This window comes from Triticum aestivum, chromosome 2B (assembly GCF_018294505.1).
Source record: "Triticum aestivum cultivar Chinese Spring chromosome 2B, IWGSC CS RefSeq v2.1, whole genome shotgun sequence".
NCBI lineage: Eukaryota > Viridiplantae > Streptophyta > Magnoliopsida > Poales > Poaceae > Triticum > Triticum aestivum.
In genome coordinates, this window is record NC_057798.1 from 70,287,479 (window position 1) to 70,310,120 (window position 22,642).

At 47.1% G+C, this 22,642-nt stretch overlaps 1 long non-coding RNA gene across 5 annotated transcripts; it reads left to right on the forward strand.

The window, feature by feature from the left end:
- The first annotated feature begins 13,353 nt into the window (after nucleotides 1-13,353).
- LOC123043532 (uncharacterized) lies at nucleotides 13,354-21,380 on the forward strand. Of its 5 annotated transcripts, XR_006419290.1 has the most exons (11): nucleotides 13,373-16,187; nucleotides 16,316-16,384; nucleotides 16,572-16,638; nucleotides 17,468-17,568; nucleotides 17,655-17,717; nucleotides 17,884-17,968; nucleotides 18,091-18,161; nucleotides 18,238-18,297; nucleotides 18,384-18,444; nucleotides 18,544-18,624; nucleotides 21,370-21,380. It is a non-coding gene; the product is annotated as an uncharacterized lncRNA (long non-coding RNA). The 5 variants fall into 5 exon arrangements; XR_006419288.1 differs by having other exon boundaries at nucleotides 13,355-16,187; nucleotides 16,572-17,568; XR_006419289.1 differs by having other exon boundaries at nucleotides 13,366-16,187; nucleotides 16,316-16,638.
- Nucleotides 21,381-22,642: the final 1,262 nt, after the last annotated feature.

Below are 22,642 nucleotides of genomic sequence, written 5' to 3' on the forward strand. Positions count from 1 at the left end.
TACCAATTTTGTCCCATTTCCATTCAGGAATAGCTAAGGGTTGAAGGGTGCCAGCAGGCCGTTGATGCTCCGCTTTTACACGACGACAGACGTCGCAACTAGCAATATACTGAGCAATTTCTCTCTTCATCCTAGTCCACCAGAACCTCTGGCGTAGGTCCTGATACATCTTGGTACTACCGGGATGAATGGTGAGAGGAGATTCATGAGCTTCCTTTAGGATCAATCGCCTCAGGTTTTGCACTTTGGGAACCACTAGACGGTTCCCGAAGTATACGACTCCTTGATCATCAATGGAGAAACAATTCGCAACTCCTTTCTTGATGTTTCTTTTGATGCGGGAAATCCCCGGATCTACCTTCTGTGCTTTGATGATCTGATCCGTAAGGGTAGGTTTCGCCACCAAGGTGGAAAGGAATCCTTGAGGAACAATGTGGGGGTTAAGCTTCCGAAATTCCTCATGGAGAAGCGGTTGACTTTGTTGTAACATCAGATTGTTACAATAAGATTTACGACTTAGTGCATCATCCATGACGTTGGCTTTTCCTGGGGTGTAAGTTATCCCTAAGCCGAAATCCGTAATCAACTCAACCCAACGTCTTTGCCTGAGATTCAAATCCGGTTGGGTGAAGATGTACTTCAGACTTTGGTGATCGGTGAAGATTTCGCAAAGATTACCGAGGAGGTAATGTCGCTAGGTTTTAAGTGCATAGACTACGGCTGCAAGCTCTAGATCATGAGTAGGATAATTCTCCTCATGTGGGTGTAATTTTCGTGAAGCATAAGCAATTATGTGTCGATCTTTCATGAGAATGCAACCTAGTCCTTGTCGCGAGGCGTCGCAATAGATAACAAAGTCCTTAGAAAAATCTGGTGGTACCAATACGGGAGCAGATGTTAGGCGTCTTTTCAGTTCCTGAAAGCTGTGCTCACATTGTGGAGGAGTTCAGTTAGAGGTTTGGCAACTTTGGAGAAGTTCTCGACAAAGCGGCGACAATAGCTCGCTAAGCCAAGGAAACTCCGAACTTGCTTGACCGATTTAGGTGGAGTCCAATTAAGGACGGCTTGAACTCGCTCGGGGTTAACAGCAATACCTTTACCAGAAATTACATGTCCTAGATATGTCACTTCTGGCAACCAAAATTCACATTTAGAGAACTTGGCATAAAGGCGATGCTCTCGAAGTTTCATCAACACTAGCCTTAGATGTTCGGCATGTTCTTCCTCGTTCTTGGAGTAGATGAGTATATCATCGAGGTAGACCATGACGAATTTATCCAAATACTCCATGAAGATTGAGTTCATTAACCGAGAAAAGGTGGCTGGGGCGTTGGTTAAACCGAAGGACATGACGGTGTACTCGTATTGGCCATAACGAGTAACAAAGGCCGTTTTAGGAATGTCCCCATTCCGGATTTTGATTTGATGGTAGCCCAATCTCAAATCCATTTTAGAGAAGACTGAGGATCCAGCGAGCTGATCATACAGGTCGTTGATCCTGGGGAGCGGATACTTGTTCTTGATTGTGACTAGGTTGACTGGTCGATAATCTACAACCATCCGGTTCGTACCATCCTTCTTTTTGACGAAGAGGACGGGGCAAGCCCATGGAGACGAACTAGGTCGGATGAAACCCTTTTTCAAGGACTCATCGAGTTGTTTCTTAAGCTCGGCTAGTTCTAGTGGTGCCATCTTATAGGGTCTTCTAGCAATCGGGACAGTTCCTGGAATGAGATCTATCACGAACTCAACATCTCTGTCAGGTGGAACACCTGGCAATTCCTCTGGGAAGACATCTGGAAAGTCACAGACTATCGGGACGTCTTCGAGGTCTGGCAGGGAACTGGCGTTAAGAGAATATAGCTGTCGCTTAGCTACTCGGGTCAAGACATTGACTATCTTTCCCGAAGGATGTGTGAGTTGAACAGTCCTAGAGAAACAATCAATTTTGGCATGATGGGCTGACATCCAGTCCATGCCCAAAATGATATTAATATCCGAAGATTTGAGAGCTATCAAAGATGCGAGAAAAACAAGTCTGTCGACTTGAATTTCATTTCCATGGCTTACTCTAGAGGTTTGCCATCTAGAACCAGGAGTAGAAATTTCCATAGTGGGCGGCATGTCACAGAATGCGGTGTTATGCAAACGAGCATAATTTTCGGATATGAAAGAATGAGATGCTCCAGTATCGAAAAGAACAGATGCCGGATGGCAATTAACAAGGAGCATACCAAGAACGACGTTGGGATCCTCTTGAGCTTCTTCAGCAGAGATACAGTTGACATGGCCACGTGCAGCGGTGGCCGGCTTGGCGTAAAACACTTTCCCTGTCGGCTTGCCATGGCCAACAGCTTTTCCAGATTGGTTGGGGTTGGTCTGGGGACACTCGCACAGATAGTGGCCCGGTTCCCCACATTTAAAGCAAGTCACAGAGCTGGTACGTGGAGGAGCATTGTTGGTTGGACCACCATAGGGCTTGGCTGGTGTAAACTGTTGGGCGGGGCGAGGTGCCTGAAAAGATGGCCTCGGTGTGAACCTGGGTGGCAGGGCAGTGTTAGGCACCCACACGCGGTGCTTCTGAGGACCAGCACCGGATGAGGAACCCATGTCACGGCCATGCTTGCGTGTTGCTTCATAATCAGTCTGACCAGACTCAGCACTGATGGCTTTGTTAACAAGCTTCTGAAAAGATGTGCACTCATGCAGACGGAGGTCGCGGCGAAGCTCAGGACTAAGTCCCTTACGGAACCTTGCTTGCTTCTTGGCATCAGTAGAGACTTCCTCAGTTGCATATCGTGCAAGGTTACCGAACTCCCTGCTGTAAGCATCCACAGAGAGTCGACCTTGAGTGAAACTGCAGAACTCCTCACGTTTACGGTCCATGAGACCCTCCGGAATGTGATGTTCACGGAAAGCCTCGCTGAATTCAGCCCAAGTAGTGACATGGCCCGCTGGGCGCATAGCTCCATAGTTCTCCCACCATAGACTGGCGGGGCCTTCAAGATGATATGCAGCAAAGGTGACCTTATCAGCCTCAGCTACTAGCGCAGAACGCAGTTTGTGAGTAATACTGCGAAGCCAGTCATCGGCGTCGAGAGGCTCGACGGAGTGGTGGAAAGTGGGTGGATGTAACTTGATGAAATCACTGAGTGACACCAAGTTATTCCTCTGATGGTGTGCTGTGTTTTGCTCGATGCGCTCCAACAAACGGTTAGTCTCCCGCTTGTTTCTCTCGGCTTCCAGCATAACTTCGGCCAGAGAGGGAGGGTGAGGCAGGTTTGTTCCCCCAACTCTGCTGCCTTCGGCCTGCTCTGGGGGAGCAGGGTTGGTGCGGGTGTTAACCATCCTAGGAAAACAAAGCAATGGTTTAGTCCAGGATGATAGGATTCTGACATAGAAATGTAGAATGTAATGGATAACTTGGAATGTAAGATGATCATCCGTATGACATGGTAGATACAGAAACTGCTTCTTTTATTCCATCGTCATACACACCATACAAGGTTTAGTACAGAACCAAACAAAGTACTGCTACGGTGAAAAGAGGATTACATCTCATCGGAGGCATTCCGAGCTCCTATACATTATTTTTCTACACCTCCGGAAGGCGGTACAAACTAAGGCATATCCCACGAGTCACGCAGGACGGTGGACGATACAGCTAGTACGATACTAGTGATACTACTACTAACTCAGACAGCTCCGTAGTAGTCTTCATAGAAGTCACCTCCATAGCCTGGAAGCTCAACGTGATCATCCGGAAACAGTCGGTCCCGTGGAGCTTGTGGACCATAGGGGCTAGGATGAGGTCTTGGACCAATAAACGGTGGCCTACGGGGACCACGAGGTGGGGTGATGCCTCCTACATCACGCCAATCCATCACGTCTGGCAGAGCAGATCTCACAGGATAGAGATCTCGCATATCCATATATCCAGCTTGCACAGCCGGTGCAAACCGAGTCAAAGTGGCCCAATGATCAGCACGGGTATTGAAAAGCTCTAGTCTCAAGGCCCGATTTTCACGGTCCTTGTCTTCAAGCAACTGTGCAGTGGTGCGGGTCCGTGAATCCTCCTGAGTGGAGTCAGCATAGATAGCCTGGAGATACCCTTGTGCTCCCGGAAGTGATGCTGGCATATACCGGAAGTCAGAGTCCCGAAATAGGCCAGTCCTGACTCGCATGATGGTCATCATAGAGTAGGCAGCATCCTGCACAGCCATCTCAATAGTAACCCCGAGTCCATAGGAGCAGTGAAGGGGCTCGGTAGATCCAGGATAAGATGGAAATATCCTGACAGTGCAAAGATATTGACTTTGATTAAAGTCTCGGAATTGCTCTTCGACCGTGTACTCAGGATACCAACGGTATCCAGCCTCAGTCATTACCCTGACCAACATAGCAGTATGGCCGGGTACATCTAGACATCGAGTCAAACGAACCACTTGATTCTGAGGACGGGTCGCCATCTGGAACATGATAAACACAAGACATTAAGATTCCTAGCAGAAATTGGACAGCATAACGGCTGTAAATGCTCAAAAAGGATTTTGAGGCATTTGACAAAGAATTGCATAGACACTCAACAACATCATATCAAGGTTCTGGGTCCATCTTAGCAACATAATGGGATAGTAGAGCTGAACTAGGCTTGTATCTTTCAAACCTATAAGGTACTGCTGATTAGTAACACGTGAACCTGATAGAGAGGAGGGATCCTAGTCCTTAACCCCCGGTAGAAGAATAGACTGACTCAGATCAGAATGTTATGAGATAAAGGAGTAAAAAGAGCCTTACGTTCCATCCCACAAACAATTCCCCTATATATAACTAAAGAATTTCTAGACTCAACATCGACCAGTTTGGCTTGGAGAACCTACAGGCAGTCCGGCTCTGATGCCAACGCTGTCAGGACCCCGACTCGATGCCACATCGATCTAGCATGTAACACCTCATATCACTTTGCGGCCTCACGCACGGTATTCCCACGGGTGTCGTCTTACCTTTGCCCGGGACCGTTTGCGCCTTTTGGCACACGTATATGATAGTGTCGCTAGCATCCATATGGTAAAGAGCCCGGGCTGACATGGCTAGTCGTAAACCCAAAGTGGCACAGACTTACAGGGACAGGCATCCATGACCCAGCATCGAACGTGTCGGTCATCAGCAAGTGAATCCGGGCTGTAGCACTGGGCTAGCAGGACTCCGGTAAACCGGGCTGTAGCGGGCTAACAGGACTCCGGTATCCATCGCGTGACATTTCCCCGAAGGGACAGACACAGGAACGAAGAAGGACACATGCCGGCCAGCCTAAGTGTTCCGGAGCAGTAGCAAGCTACCAAGGCTCAGTGGAGACACTAGGAGACATTTCCCGGTAAGAGAGGCTACTAAGAATAAACAACTAGATAGTCAGATCCCACACATACCAAGCATTTCAATCATACACACAATATGCTCGATATGTGCAAATACAACAAGGCATCACAACATGACTCTACGACACCAGTACTTTATTTAAGGCTCAGAGAGCCATACATATCATACACACAAGTACGGGTCACACGACCCAGCATTCAAGTCATACAGACATACAAGCCAACAGCGGAAGTAACTTGTCTGAGTACAGACAACTAGTAAAATAAAAGAGGCTTGGGAAAGCCTGGCTATACTACGTGGTCCTTCACAAGCTCAGGGTCACCACCTGGGCCTCGGTCTACTCATCGATGTCAACGTCTACGAAGAACCCATCAGAAGGGGTTGCAGCGTCTTCTGAAAAATGTAAATTAAAGCAACATGAGTACAAAGGTACTCAGCAAGACTTACATCAGATCCTACATACATGCACATTATCAAGAAGGGTTGGTGGGGTTATTGCAGCAAGCCAGCTTTGACTCTTGGCTAAGCTATCCTACGATACACCAACTTGAAATGGTTTTGCGCACACGAGTACACTACTCACCACTTCAATACACCACCGAGGATCCACCTCCGTCATCCTACGGAAGAACCATCCTCGGCACTCACGCTTATCTTGAGATTTTTAGTAGTATCCATTTACTTGTCTATGAACTGTATAGGCAACCAAGTAGTCCTTTACCGCGGACGCGGCTATTCGAATAGATAATGTTAACCCTGCAGGGGTGTACTTCTTCATACACGCTCTCACCACTTACCGCCGTTTACACGACATGTACTCGGCAACCTTCAAGCGGAAGCCCAACGTGGGTGTCGGCCACGACCTACCTAAACACCTAATTCTCTAGTCCAGGTTTATCGCCTATCCAGGTTCCATCCGCAGGGAGTCCGGCCGAGGTTTCCCATACGGCCCCGAACGATGTGTACAGGGTTCCCGAGATACCTAACGGGTGCCCGGTATCCCGGCCACGTACCTACCGCATCACAGCCCACCCCTACGGTCAGCGCTGTCCACGGCCTCCAGTAGGCTACAAACACCAGAAACTACTTGCAACTCCTGGACAGAGGACTAGGGTGAATAAGAAGCCGAGAGGGTCCATTGGTTTCGGGCCCAATGCATGGTAGTAGCTGATTCTTAAATCACACATACAGATCTCAGTGCTTAAGGACGGCTTCAATGAAACAACCCACCATGTACTCCTACATGGCCTTTCATCGATACCTTTACCAAATCGTGTTCACCACATCACTCTCATTACCGGCATGATCATTTCACTCTAGCCCATCACCCAGATGAACCAGACCTGACACGACTCTAAGCATAGCAGGCATAGCAAGGTAGGAACAACACATACATATGGCTCAAACAACTCCTACACATGCTAGTGGGTTTCATCTAGTTACTGTGGCAATGACAGGTCATGCAGAGGAAATGGGTTCAACTACCGTAGCACACAGCAGTTTGAAACGCGTTGTCTTAATGCAGTAAAAGAGAGCAGGAGCGAGAACATGGGATTGTATCGATATGATCAAATGGTTGGTTGCTTGCCTGATGGGTCGATGCACTGATATTGTTCTTCGTTGGGGTAATCACGATACTCCTCAGGGGCAGGACCTGCCGCAGAGAGCACCGATACACAAGATCACCAAACAATATGCAACAATATGATGCATGCATGAAACATGGCAATATGAGTGTGTTGGGCTAATGCAACTAAAACCAGATGGGTTTGAACCATTTTGAACCAAAGATTCAATTTCCAAACTCATATATGGTCATTTAAGGTGCTTTAACTTGTTCTGCAATAAACAGTAGGTTAGCTTGTTTAAACATGCATGAAACCAGTACAGATGGATAGGTTGGATTTTTCTGATCATTTTTCATATATAAAACTTTGCATTTGGAGCTATGGTTGATTTACTATGAATTTTTGAAGTTTGGGGATTTTCTGGAATTTATAAATCATTCTAGATTTATTTTAATTCCAGAAAAGGATTACTGCGTCAGCATGATGTCATGCTGACCTCAGCAGGTCAACAGACTGGTCCAGGTCAAACTGACCAGTGGGTCCCGCATGTCAGTACAATTAGTTTAGCTAAAAATTAATTAGAACTAAACCGGATTAGTTAACAGGGCTGGGCCCCACCTGTCATTGACTCAACAGAGTCAACCAGGGCCCACCCGTGGTCAAAGTCAAGTCGGCTGCACCGGCGTTTAGCCGCCGGCGAGCCCGACGCGGCGGCGGAAGTGATTTTGGCCGTTCCGGCCACCAAATGGGTCGCGGAAGGCATCTAAGTGGAGCTGGGGACAAACCGCAGCTCTTGGTGGAGTTAGTTGGGGTCGGGGTGGCCGGAATCGGCGCCGGCGACGACCTAGGCGGCCGCCGGAGTTCGGGTGGAGGCGAACTCGGGGCTAGGGTGTGCGGTGAGGTGCGGGGAGTGTATGGTTAGACCCTACGCGACGTGGTGAGTGCGATGGACACCGAGAGGTGACCGGAGGATGGCCGGGAGCACGTCGGCGACGATCTCCGCGGCGGTGCGTGCGGGTGATCTTCGTGCGGTTGCTACACAGCTCGGGGGCGAGAGAGGAAGGGAAGGGGAGGTAGCTAGGCTCACAGGGCACTCGTGGAGGCAACCGGCGGGGTCGGGGACGGACTGATGCGGCGACGGCGTTGAAGGGGATCTCCGGCGACGGCGGACTCGGGCGAAGTCGGTGCGGTGGACTCGGGCCACACGAGCACGCGGGGCTCGGCTAGCTCGACGAAGAGGATGGCGGCGGAGCTCCTAGACACGGCGAGACGGAGCACGGACGGCGGGGAGCGCGGCTACGGCGATGGGGCGGCGGCGGTGGCGTCGGCCATGGCTGGGGAGCGCGAGGGAGAGGAGCTGGGGAGGAGAGGAGATGTCCGAGGGGTTCGGGGGAGAGAGGGGGATCGATCCCCGTCATCAGCTGGACGAGGGGAGCGGCGAGGCGGCGACCAGCTGCGTGGCACCCATGCGGTGCTCGCCGCCGAGCACCTACCTGCCTGCCTGGCCGAGCCAAGCAGCTCGCTGGCGCGGCAGCTGGGCTGGGCCGGCAGGTGGGCCGGTTAGTAGGCGCCAGGTAAGTTTTTCCTATTTTCCTGTTTTGCTTTTATTCTGTAAGTTTGTTGAATTTCTAAAAATACCTAGGCAACTCCAAAATTTACCAAACTGCACCTGGTCCTTAGTTGGAATATTTCCAGCAAGGAACATTTTAGTTTGGGAATATTTGAACATTTGAAATATTTTATAAATTTTAAATGCCCAATTCAAATATTTATGACTTAATACAAAGACCTTAGGATGACCTAGAAAATTGTGCATCACTTTTGGCAGAGGTTCTGAACCAAGACAAAAATGATGGACATTTTGGAAGGGCATTTCAGGTTCATTGAAAATATTTTTAGTAAACCCTAGTTGGATTCAGAGGGGGCTGGGGGTTCTGTCATCCCCATTTCAAGTTTCTGTTGAGAAAAATAGACATGATGCAACACTCTAATGCATGAACTAGCTAGGGTGTGACAAAGGGCCCCCGGTTCTTGTTCCGCCCCGGGCCCCCGAAATCTCAGGACCGGCCCTGATCGAAGATGATCCAAGTAGAAAGCTTCAGTAGTATGATAGATTTTGGGTGGTTCTTCAACCATTGGTTTAGCAGGTACAACAATTTTTTTGGTATTTTGCATTTCCTACCCATAACTAAAGATAGAAAACAAGAGCACAAAATAAAAATTACTTAGTGATAAAGTAAACAAGCACACACGAGAATATTCACCCCACGCTATTGCTCCCCGGCAATGGCGTCAGGAAAAAGGTCTTGATAACCCACAAGTATAGGGGATCGTTTGTAGCCTTCTTCGATAAATAAGAGTGTCGAACCCAATGAGGAGCTAAAGGCGGAACAAATATTCCCTCAAGTTCTATCGACCACCGATACAACTCTACGCACACTTGACGTTTGCTTTACCTAGAACAAGTATGAAACTATTTTGCAAGAATTAAACTACGAGTACTTTGCAAGGATAAAACTATGAATAAATTGCAAGATAATAAAATTAGATAGCTTTTGTCAACAAGAAAGTTATTTGTCCCTAGGCAATCGATAACAAGTACCGGTAATTATTCTTGCAATTTTATATGAGGGAGAGGCATGAGCTAACATACTTTCTCTACTTGGATCATATGCACTTATGGTTGGACCCCCATCAAGCATCCACAACTACTAAAGATCATTAAGGTTGTGAAACCCAACCATAGCATTAAGTATCAAGTCCTCTTTATCCCATACGCAACAACCCACCTACTCGGGTTTAACCTTATGTCACTCTCGCAACCCACCATAAGAGAATCATGAACGTACTGCAACACCCTACAACAGGGATCCCTCACGTTTGCGCGAGACGGAGGGCACTGTAGGACAGCACCATAAATAAAATATACAATCATACCAATCAAGATCACGATTGACCCACATGACAAAACGGATCTACTCAAACATCATAGGATAGCCAAATATCATTGGGAAATAATATATGGAGTTGAGCACCATGTTTAAGTAGAGATTACAACAGGGAGAAGAGGTGTTACACCGCTACATAGAGGAGGAGAAAGTTGGTGTTGACAGTAGAAACATTGTTGGTGTAGATCGCCGCCACGATCCTTGCCCCGGCGGCACTCCGGCGCGATCGGGAGAGAGGGGGGGAGAGCCCACTGTCGGTGTCAAAACCGGCGGATCTCGGGTAGGGGGTCCCGAACTATGCGTCTAAGGATAATGGTAACAGGAGGCGGGGGACACGATGTTTACCCAGGTTCGGGCCCTCTCGATGGAGGTAATACCCTACTTCCTACTTGATTGATCTTGATGATATGAGTATTACAAGAGTTGATCTACCACGAGATCGTAGAGGCTAAACCCTAGAAGCTAGCCTATGATTATGATTGTTGTTGTCCTACGGACTAAACCCTCCGGTTTATATAGACACCAGAGGGGGCTAGGGTTACACAGAGTCGGTTACAGAGAAGGTGATCTATACATCCGAACCACCAAGCTTGCCTTCCACGCAAAGGAGAGACCCACCCGGACACGGACGAAGTCTTCAATCTTGTATCTTCATAGTCCAACAGTCTAGCATAAGCATATGGTCCGGCTGTCCGATGACCCCCTAATCCAGGACTCCCTCACCCCCCTTCTTCTTCTTCCTTGGCCTCCCCCCTAGGTGGGAGCAGAGTTTCCCCTCTGGTCCATGGTCTCCATGGCGGCGGAGAGGCGGGAGCCCCCGAGATTGGATCTCCCTCTCTGTTCTCTTCTGTTTCGCGTTCTCCAGATCTGGCCCTTCATGGTTTCTTAAATTTCCAGAGATTCGTAACTCCGATTGCGCTGAAATTTTTACACAATTTTTTTCCATAAATTATCTTTCTTGCGCCAGAAGAAGGGCCCCAACCGACCTTCGAGGAGGGCACAAGATACCTGGGCGCGCCAGAGGGTGCCCGGTGCGCCAGAGGGTGCCCGGCGCGCCCTGGTGGGTTGTGGTCACTGTGGGCCCCCGTTTGCGTTGATTCCACCTCCAAAAATCACATATATTTTGAAATAATTCTTCGTAAATTTTTATCATGTTTGGACTTTGTTTGATACGGATTTTTTGCGAAACAAAAAATATGCACCAAACAGAAACTGGCACTGGGCACTGGATTAATAGGTTAGTCCAATAAATCACATAATTGTTGCCAGAAATATGTGAAAGTTGTATAATATTGGCATGGAAAAATAAAAAAATTATAGATACGACGGAGATGTATCAGTATCCCATCGGTCCACAGACCGGTTTGGACGTATGTTTTCTCGCAAACTAGAGGCAAAATCAAGGCCTTTGCGGGATTGCTGCCATGTACGCGAAGGTGACCGTGGACCGACCCGAAATCTCTCCCACGTGAAGCGGTTGCCATTGCTCAAGCCGCTCCAGAGCACGAGCGCTGCATTCATGCCGGCCTAGAGCGAATGCAACCTCTCATTTGTGCCCACATTAAAATGATGCATCCGTCGAGAGCACCACTTGCACTGCATTCGATGTCCGCGCTTGTTTAATGTCGTATAAACATTGTTGGATGGGACATGGTGGATATCTACCACTTGAAGCAGGTTGCCGTCCGTTCTCCTACCGTCATTATACAGGCACACCGGCCGTGAAACCATCTTCGGTGCCCGCATTGACATACCCCACCGCTTGGCCTGGCCGCGAAACCAACTCCGATCGCGAAACCAACTCCGTATAAACATTACTGGACGAGACATGATGGATATCTACCACTTGAAGCAGGCTGCCATCCGTTCGCCTACCGTCATTATACAGGCACACCGGCCGCGAAACTAACTCCGGTCGCGAAACCAACTCCGTATAAACATTACTAGCCGGGACATGATGGATATCTACCACTTGAAGCAGGCTGCTATCCGTTCACCTACCATCATTATACAGGCACATCGGCCGCGAAACCAACTCTCGCGCCCGCATTGACACACCCCACCGCTTGGCCTGGCCGGTGTCCGCCATTTACACTAGGTCACACTCGACACAAACCACAACACACCACGTCTGCTTCACATCCTCCCCCGTAGACCACTTCTGGCATGATCACGAGCTCTAGTGCCGCGAGCTCTAGTGCATTGTTGGAGAGCCTCTCAACATAGCATAAGCACGAGCTGGCCACCCTTGAGGCCGGCTGGCAGGGTTGTCGTGTGAGGCGGATAGAGGTCGGCCTGCCGGCCTACTCCTCGGAGGTCTGCGACGATGACCCGACGACGGAGACAGCCTCCGACGACGAGTCGGCGCCCATGCCCGCCCTGTTCCATGTCAGCTTGACCATGGAGCTTGCGCGGGCGCACTTCAAGGATGCCATGGCGGAGCAGCAGCCGGCGCACCACAATTGATGTCAGGGTTCCGGCAGGTGCAGGAGGAACTGGGTACAACTTCTACCTCCTCAAGCAGGATCGGCTAATGGACGGCCAAATCTACGGCCAGCTCGTGAGCAAGGAAGCCGAGACGGCCAAGGCCGCGGAGAACCCCAACTTCATCACCGAGCAAAGGGTGTTGTACAAGGCCATGCACGCTCGTGCTGCCTGCAACGCAGTCACGACACAGTCGGACACGGAGGCAGCGCAGGCGGTCGCGAATGAGAATGTCGGCAGCTGCGCACCCTTCGCGCTACCAATGAAGTTTCAAGGGTGCTGATTCCACGACGAGGCATGTCCGTCCATGTCCATCATCTATCTCATGTGAACCGGTGACAGACAGGCTGCAAACTCCCACGAGGAGCAGTAGGGCGTGGGAGGCGGCGAGGCCTCGAGTCCGTGATTCGATCCGTGTCCCATGTTCTAGTCTTGCTCATTGGCGGCCGCACTTTCACTCTGCGTGGCCCAGCCGGCCGTCGGACATGGACACGGCTGCCCGACATGGGCACGGAAGGGAAGAATAAGGACTCAGAACACCGCCTTCGATTTTTAGACTAAGTTTAGGTCCGGTCGCTTTTATTTAATGAAATATGCAAGAAACGTAAAAACAAAATCACCCGATTTGGGTGAAAATTGTTCAATTTGCATGCATTTCGTCTGGTTTATTTAAATATGGTTTGAAATGTACGCGGATATGGTTGGACGACCGGCTCCGTATCGATGTCAACGTTTGAGGATAGATACGTATCCATTTTGTGGTCAGCATTTGAGACGGACTTATAGTATTACCATGACCTGTACTAAAAAGACAATTTCTTTTCGAGAATAAAAAAACATTTCCAAGACACCGCAACGGTAAGAAATTCGAGAGGGAAGCACCGCACAGCAGCCGACCTCGCATTGACTCGCCTACCCCTGCCCGCTCCGGATCCTTCCATCCATCACGAGCCCACAGCTCCACTTCCCTTTTATTTCCGCCGCCACGCCACACCATCTCGGCCAAGGACAAGGCTCCGGCTGCCGCCACCGCCTCTGCCCCGGCTATAAAGCCGCGCCCTTTGGCCGGTCCGCTCCTCCTCCTCCTCCTCTCTTCGTCCGGGCCGCGCCCCTCGCCTGCTCGCCGTGCTCTGCCCGGTCCGCTCCTCCTCCTCTTCGTCCGGGCGGTGCCTCTCTCCTCCGGCGCCCCGCCGCGCTCTGGCCGGTCCGCTGCTCCTCCACCCTTCGCCCGAGCCGTGCATATGTCCTCCTCGAGCCGGGTTTTATCTTGCTCGCCATCCTCGATCGATTTGCCCGTCTAGAATCGTGTCTGGATTTGATTTTGCTCGTCCTCGGTCGATTTGTCCGTTCAGGGTCGCGTCCGGATTTGATTTTGCTCGCCGTCACCGTCGCCTTCGCCGGTTTAGATAGCTAGAGAACCCCGCCTAATTTGATTTTGCTCGTTCTCGCCGTCGTCCGTTTAGAACCGCGTCCACTCGCGCTGAATTCGTCAGTTTAGAACCGCTCCCGAGTTGATTTTGCGCGTCCCCGCCATCGTCAGTTTAGAGTCGCTCGCTTCTGATTTGATTCTGCTTGTCCTCGCTGTCGCCCGTTTTTGCTCGTCCTAGCCGTTGCCCCGACGCGCTCGCGTGTTCTTGGTCCGTCTCGTCGAGGGTCTCCTTCTGGTTTGCGATTCAGAAATTTCTGCGTGTGCTTCTGTTGTCTGAGAGACGCTTTGGATCCTGCGTTTCTTTGTGTTCGTGTCAGCGCGAGCGTTACAGGAACGGTCGGGTCTTGGTTTTGAATTTGGGTTGCGGCCGGAGATGGAGAGGCGGAGAGCACTTGTCAGTTTGTCGTGCTAGTTCAGATCGGTTCATAGGCTCCTGCGGTTGTTCGTCGGTTGTTTTCTGATCTCAAACGGCTAGCTTGTTCGTGTACTCTGGTTCCTATGTCGATTCTGATTGTACCAGCTAGCTTGCTTCACTTTCGTCAGGCTAGATGCAGGGGTGATTTTGTTCTGATGGGTGTTAATTTCTCTTCTTTTCAATTGGTTGGTTACTTCCTATCATCCTCTGTTTATGTTCCCACATATGCTGATGTGTGTTGAGGGGTGCAAACCATGTAGGCCGTGGGTGCCATTTCGAGCAGGCAGGCATAGCAGAAAGTTTTAGAAGAGTGCAAATCATGTGGCTTGCTGCTTGACTAATGGAACACCTGCTGCTGCTACTGTAGGACAAGGTTTCCTTCTTTTATTCCTCGTGTCCATATTCATACAGGAGTACTAGATGAGGTGCTGCTAGTCCTTTGACTTCGTTCTAGATTGCATAACATGACTTCAGAATTTTTTCATTGCACACCTGGGCATATGGTTCTGCTGTGAGCATAACTCCAGAGTTTATTTATCTGTGAAAGCACGCTCATCACATGTTTCTTATCAATGCTGCTCACTTTTGTCATGTCCCTTTTGTTTGTCCTGTTAAATTTTATGGAGCAAATTTTGTACTCACTCTAGTTAAAATATCAAGAACGCTGACTTCTGTATTTGTCGCTATGTAAGCCATGCACTTGGGAAGCCTGGGCGTGATTAGGATTTGGATTGCATATAGATTTTATGCTATGCTTGTTTATAACCTGATTGTGACCTAATATAGTGTAAATCTGCTAATTTTTTTAATTTAATTTATGTTAAACGCAAGTAGGTTTTGTTTGCAAGTGGTATTTCTTTTGTGTGTGTATGAACATTCACCGCTGTCAATTTTTCTTATCATAATCATTTACCGTGGTGTTCAACAATACATTTCTACTGTTCTTTGTTCCCTTTGAGGTTCACTGACTCAATTATGCATGAGATATGATATCAATTACTGCTTTGTGACAAGAATAAGCATGTGTCTTTCTGTCTACAAACTTGTGGTTAGTGCCGTAGTGATGATGATCTAACTAGCTTCCTGTTTTCAGGAATGAAGATCTGAATTACCCTCAACCCTCTACAGAAATCAGTTTACTCATTCAGTTTCTAGAACTTCTTTATAGCTTTCTGAGTTTACTTCGGTCTTGCATGGATTAGCTTTCTGTTTGTACCCCTATCTATTTCTGTTTCTTTGTGTGTTTCTTATGTGCAAGTGCTCCATTGTGTGTGTCTTGACTGTGTGTCTGACTGTGTGTGTGTGATGTGCCCCTATCTATGTATGTTTCTTTGTCTGTTTCATGTGTGCAAGCACTCCACTGTCTGTGTGTGACTGTGTTTGACTGCTTAGATGGGGTGATTCTGATTGTGTTACTGCTTATATGGTCTGCCCAATTGGTTTCTTCTTCATGCTTTGCTTGTGTTCCAGTGTCGTCTCCCCATGTATGGGGATGTGTTGAGGGATGCAAACCATGTAGGCCGTTTCGAGCAGGCACGAATCCAGAGACACTGGTCAGGCTTCTCTCCTGCTGATAGATGATGATAGGCTAAGCGGAAAAGTTTGATTCTTGTAACACTCACTTGCTTGGCTTCCACTCCTTTGCGTGGCCGATTTGGCATCCAATGCATCTCATGCCCTTTCCTGTTTATCTCACTCACTCATCACAGCATCCTTTTCCCTGTTTTTGTTCCTTATTTTTCTTATCATAATAATCATGTTTACCGTGGTGTTTGACAATACATTTTTTGTGATATCTGTGTTTCCTTATGTCTTATGTGGATATCATATTCTTTTTTTGTATTACTGATGTCCAATCACTGGAATAATGCTTTTCTAAGTATTTCAAGTAGGATATAGACAAATGTCACATCTGCTCTTCCTTGCATTGCTAAGGACACTGATGGGTTGGGTTTGCTTACAGCCAGGTATATTTATGGTTTTTTACATTTTGTGATGCCGATGTCTGTAGTCCCAAAACGCTTATTTAGCCATGTTTTCCTTGTTCACTTCACAAGATTATGTATTCATGCTGATAGTATGTTGCTCTTTCCAGGACCGATAATTCTGATAGTATGCCAAGGACTGCTCAGGGTTCCTATCGCTTTTTGTTTTACCAACTAAGGTAATCGAATTTTGATCTTCAGCTTGCAAATTTATCACCTTATTGGAGGGAAAGGTTTGCATGTACATGAGCTCTGATTATCTACATACTTGAATTGCTTTGGATTTGTTGGACTGCTTTTCTACATGATGTTCTCCATGATTCACTTGATCTGTTAATTTGACTATTTTCCTGGTGAGTTCTTTAGGTTCATCTTGTGATACAAAATTCAATTTTGGTACGCGCATACTCTGAAATTTGGTGATAAAGAAAAGGTACCTCCTAGTTTGGTCTCGGGCTCTCTTACACTTGTGTTTGTTTATATAACAGTAGTGGCCTCCTGGCTTGTAGTTGGGTAATGCAGAGAGAGGTTTGGAATTGAAGAACTAAAATAATGCAAAGTTGAAGGTTTTGAACGGGAAGCTTGAACAAATAGTTTACTTTTTCTCATGTCTATGTTTGTTTTTTGCGTGCAAGCACTCCATTGTGTCTGTGTGACTGTGTGTGTGACCTTGACTGTGTGTGTGTGACTGAGTGTTTGTGTGTGTGACTGACTGCGTGTGTGTTTCTTTGTCTGTTTTTTGTTGTAAGCTCCATTGTGTGTGTGTTGACTGTGATTGTGTATTGACTGCGACTGTGTGTATGTGTGCATGTGTGTGTTGACTGTGACTGTATATTGACTGTGACTGTGTGTATGTGTGTATGTGTGTGTTGACTGTGACTGTGTATTGACTGCGACTGTGTATGTGTGTATGTGTGTGTTGATTGTGACTGTGTATTGACTTCGACTGTGTGTATGTGTGTTGACTGTGACTGTGTGTCATTGTGCAAGCACTCCATAACAACCTATTGGCACCTGATACTGCATGGATATTTCAATATAAGGTCATGGGCATGTCATTTTATGACCTACATACCTCTGTAGTTGGTAGTATCATTGCCCTTTGGACACTCTTCAATGCATTGCTGTATATTTTCCTGCCACAAGTATGATGTTTGTGCTCAGAATGATGTATATGTAGAATCCAGGGGTGGTCTTTGGACGTTTTTCTGTATATGCAAGTGTGGTGAGCTCACATATAGTGTCAGTATCTACCTATGCAGCTGAATATTTCCAGATAGGACAGAAGTGCAATGTTTACACTCCTGACTTTGTCATATAGTTCTTTAACACTGAACTCATCAAAGCTCCTTGGACTCAAGAGGTTTGTCATTGCACTCCTGACTTTGCTCGAGAAAAAAAAAAGATTTTGCACATTTTATAGTTATATTTATGATATTTTTTCTACAGGAAGATGACGAAATTATTGACCTTGTAAACAAGTATGGACTAACAAACTGGTCTCGTTGCAAGGTATTCTTTTGATTGTTTTATTTTTATATGGTTTGCTGAAATGCATTTTCCCCTTATGTGCAAGACAAATGGGGGATCTTTGCTAATTCATAAACACACTGGTTACATAAAGAACTGTCTGGTAAATAATTCACATCATGAACAATTCTCTGTTGATGCATTGCAGGTCAGCTACCAGAACTTCCTGCTTCTGATCCTGTGATGTTTCCGAACATGCTCCCGAACATGTCCAGTTTATCCCCCTAGGACAGGTGACTATTGTGCTCCTTTTATGATTCAGTGTAGCTAGTACTCAAATCATGGATAGTCCGTTCTTTCATCACAACGCAACTAGATTCACTCTGATTTGCAGTTTATTTGGTGATGATGGCAGAATAAACCCACCTGTGATCTATCACGCTTCTTTCTTCCCTTTGCATCGATCCACTTGCAATGACACAGCAGGTATGCTTGATTTTTTTCTTTGTGCTTGAGATTTTTCTTGTTATGTGATGCATATGTCTGACCACTCTTTTCTTAGGCTACTCGGCATGCTCGGCGTGTTTACTTCTGTGGACTTCCTCCGATCGCTAATGAACAGGTAATTGCCTTGAGTAACTTGTTATTTCTTGGCGTCTCTTTCTCTATTCGCAGTCCGTGCTTACTATTTTGTTCTTCTTTCTTCAGACGGTTGCTCTATTCTTCAATCAAGTTATGGCTACTATCGGGGGAAACACATTTGGTCTAGGTGATGCAGTTGTTAATATGAAGCTGATTTTTGAATTCATTCAAAACATCTTAGTTGTTAATATGAAGCTGATTTTTGAATTCATTTAAAACATCTTAGGTGGCATAATCATCTGAATCCAAACATATGGAACGATGCTTGGACTACTGAGGAGGAACATGCACTGATTAATGCCATCAGGTATATGGGAATAAATGAGCAGAAATAGCAAAAGTTATTCCTACTGCATGCCAAACAACTTACATCATGGGTCTTGCTTGTAGTATTAGCTTTCTGTTTGTGCCCCTTCTATCTCTTGTGTGTGTGACTGACTATGTGTGACTGTGTATGTGTGACTGACTTTGTGTGACTGTTACTGTGTGTGTGACTGACTCTGTGTGTTACCGAGTGTGTGCGTGACTGTTACTGTGTGTGGGACCGAGTGTGTGTGTGTGTGTTTGAATTAATATTGCATTTGCTTGATGGTGTGTGTTGTATGCTTTGCTTGATGGTGTGTCCTGTATGCTTTGCTTGATGGTGTGTCCTGAATGCTTTGCTTGAATGATTGGTGTTGTATGTTTTGTTTGTTGTGGTTTAACACTGCCTTTGCCGGTCCCAAGCCCGGATGTGAAAATGTGGAGGGAGCTGCATTGATATTGCATTTGCTTGATTGTGTGTCCTGTATACTTTGCTTGAATGATTGATGTTATTGTATAATTTGTGTTTTGTATTATTGTGGTTTAACACTGCCTTTGCCGGTCCCAAGCCCGGATATGAAAATGTGGAGGGAGCCGCAGTTACCTTCTTTGTATTGTTTGCATTACACACAGTTTGCATTACCTTCTTTGTATTGTTTGCATTACACACAATTTCCATTACCTTCTTTGTGATTACTGCCCCGATCGAAATAGTGACATAGTTTGATAGCATGTGATGAAGCTTGAAATGCATCCTTCCTTGCTATGAAAAATCTAGGCATGCCAAGAACTTCGTGATTTCTTTCTCAAGCTGTATGAGGTCAGTGTTTTTTTTGCGAATAATATGAGGTCAGTGTTTACTTACGATAATACCGAATGTTCGATTGTTCTGGGTGGTGTATGGCTTCCCTAGAAAATAAAATGCAGTGCTATCTGTTCGGCTGTATACAAATTTTCCGACCATAGAATTTGACCTGTCTCCTAAATTAATCCTACTGGTTTTAAATCTTGTCAGTGTGGATGTTCTTTGTTCTGCTAATATACTTTGTCAAGTAAAACCATCCCAGGTTGTTTGTCCCAAGCAACCGGGCGCTGCTAGCTAGGCAAGTTGAGTGAATAATGTTCTATACTGATCTTGTGTGAACGCGTTCTGCGCCCTCGGATGCATTGCACGGATCTTGGCGTGAGGATCGCCATGTGAGGCGCAGAAATTGTTCGCTCTAACTGTCAGCTGAGTGAACGTTCCCTATATCCCCCTTCCTCGCTCCACTAACGCCAGTACCCTATATTTTCCTAACCCGTCTCGCACTCCGCCCCGTAGGTGATACAGTATGATTTCTTTGTCTCCGCTGGCGATTCAAGCGTATTCGACCGCTCGGAGTCAAGTTCTTCATCGGCTCCAGCATTGGGCTAAGGCGTACACTGCTCCGCCACTGCTCTGTTTTCTGTAGTGTTCATTCCGCCATGGGTTCGATGGATGTTGAGTGGTTGACATGGCGGCGATAACATTTTTAATTAGCTCGATAGCCGTAGGTTTGTCGACACGGCGTCACAATTGCAGTCGTCGCGATGGGGAGGCACGTAGTGTGCGTCGGATTAAGTGCAACGAGCGTCGTGGCCACGACCGCGATAGGGCCACGGGCATTGGTGCGTTCAATTTTTCCGATTTCGTTGGGGCTGTGAAGAGTTCGGTTTTTGCAATTTTCTTTATTTTTTAATTCTTTCTTCTCTTTCCAAGCCGCAGCCCAACCACTTTCTATTTCTATTTTTATCCTGCTTCACTTCCATCCTCATGGGCCTGCGGCCTAACAACCCAGGCGAGAGGCTATATCTCCTTGTAAAAGGGGAGGAAGGAGCTGAATGTGTCAATGAAACGGTGTTGGTACTCATCCCCCTAAGGTTTTGAACCCAACCCAACTCTCTCAATTTCGCCCGATTAGTTTATGTAATGTCATATATAAAATTGCGTCCAAAGTGGTTGCTAACAGGCTAAAGAGGATCCTTCCTGACATCATATCTGAAGAACAGTCAACGTTCGTTTCGGGAAGGTTAATCACAAATAATATTATTTGTGCCTATGAGTGTTTGCACTTCATGAAGAGAAGCAAAGCCAAATCAAACAGCCATTGCGCCCTAAAGCTTGACATGATGAAAGCTTATGACCGTTTGGAGTGGCCTTACCTTAAGGCTGTGATGGAGAAGTTGGGTTTTGCACAAGCATGGATACAGGTAGTAATGAACATGGTGCAGTCAGTTAAATTCTCAGTTCTATTCAATGGTGAGAAACTAGAACAATTCGTACCCACTCGTGGTATCCGACAGGGAGATCCTATCTCTCCTTACCTTTTCTTGATTGCGGCAGAGGGCCTTTCGTGCCTACTAAAATCGAGTTCTGAGTCGACTAGTCTGGAAGGGATCAAGGTGGCGCCAACAGCTCCGGTTGTGAACCATCTCCTTTTCGCGGACGACAGCCTGCTGCTTTTTAAGGCAAGTGTTGAGGGAGCTGTGACGGTGTCAAACCTGTTGGAGAATTATTGCAAAGCTTCAGGGCAACGGATAAATAATGACAAGTCATCCATCTTTTTCAGCAAGGGCTGTCCTCAGGTGATGCGGGATACTATAAAACAAATTTTGAACGTGCACAATGAATCTTTGAGTGATAGGTACCTTGGGATGCCTACTAATGTTGGTCAATCAAAAATGGGCACGTTCAAATATCTAAGAGACAGAGTATGGGAGAAAGTCAAAGGGTGGATGGAGAAATTGTTATCTGCAGCGGGCAAGGAGGTGCTAATCAAGTCAGTGGCCCAAGCTATCCCAGTTTATTCTATGGCTTGTTTCAGGTTGCCCCAAGGATTGTGTGAAAATATTACCTCAATAATTAGGCAATTTTGGTGGGGGAGCAAGCAAGGAAGGAGGAAGCCAGCATGGGTAGCATGGGACGTGCTGATGCAACCAAAATACATGGGAGGTATGGGTTTCAGAAATATAGAAATTTTCAACTTGGCTTTGTTGGCTCGTCAAGCTTGGAGGATCCTGGATGGTCCGAACTCGTTAAGTGCAAGGATACTAAAAGCTGCATACTTCCCAACTTGCGATTTCTTGGAAGCAGAGTTGGGGAATCGCCCATCGCAAATTTGGCGAGCTGTGATTGATGGAAGGGATGTGTTAAGGCAAGGACTTATTCGGCGAGTCGGAGATGGAAGCACTATAAGGATTTGGGAGACAAACTGGATAACCAGGGCGGGTCCGTTGCGCCCCATAGTAGCTATATCAGATAACCCCCTAGTATTTGTCTCTGAGTTGATTGATGCAACGACAACAACATGGAGAGAAGAGCTAATAAGAGAAAACTTTATACCTTTCGATGTTGACGCCATCATGTCCATCCCACTGTGCACAAGGGTCATGGATGATTTTTGGGCCTGGGAGGCCGAGAGGAGCGGAAGATTCACAGTAAGATCGTGCTACCGGATGGTCATGAACAAAAAATTCCATAGAGAGAATTGGATAGAGGAAAACGCGGGAGCATCCGATATGATTGCAAGAGGCAAAGCTTGGAATGATCTTTGGCTTACTAAAGTCCCATCAAAACTGAGGGTGTTCTTATGGAGACTGGCGCAACACTCCATGCCATCGATGGATGTGCTGCATCGTCGCAACATGGCGACTACGCACCTCTGTGCGCTGTGCGGCTGTGCCGACTCTTGGAGGCACGCTCTTTTTGACTGCACCATGTCACGTTGCGTTTGGGCCTTGTCTGAGGCTTCTTTGGTTGAGCGAGTAAGCATGAACACTGATACGAATGCTCCGAATTGGCTTTTTGCAATGCACGATCATTTGCCACAGAGGGAGTTTGTGCTTCTAGTTGTAACTCTCTGGTCGGTATGGAAGGCGAGACATAAGGCAATATATGAAGGTCTCTTTGAGAGTCCAGACTCCACAAATCAGTTTATTAAAGCATATCTGAGGGATCTTGACACGCTTGAGGAAACAGGAACCAAACCTCCAGAGAGGCGACA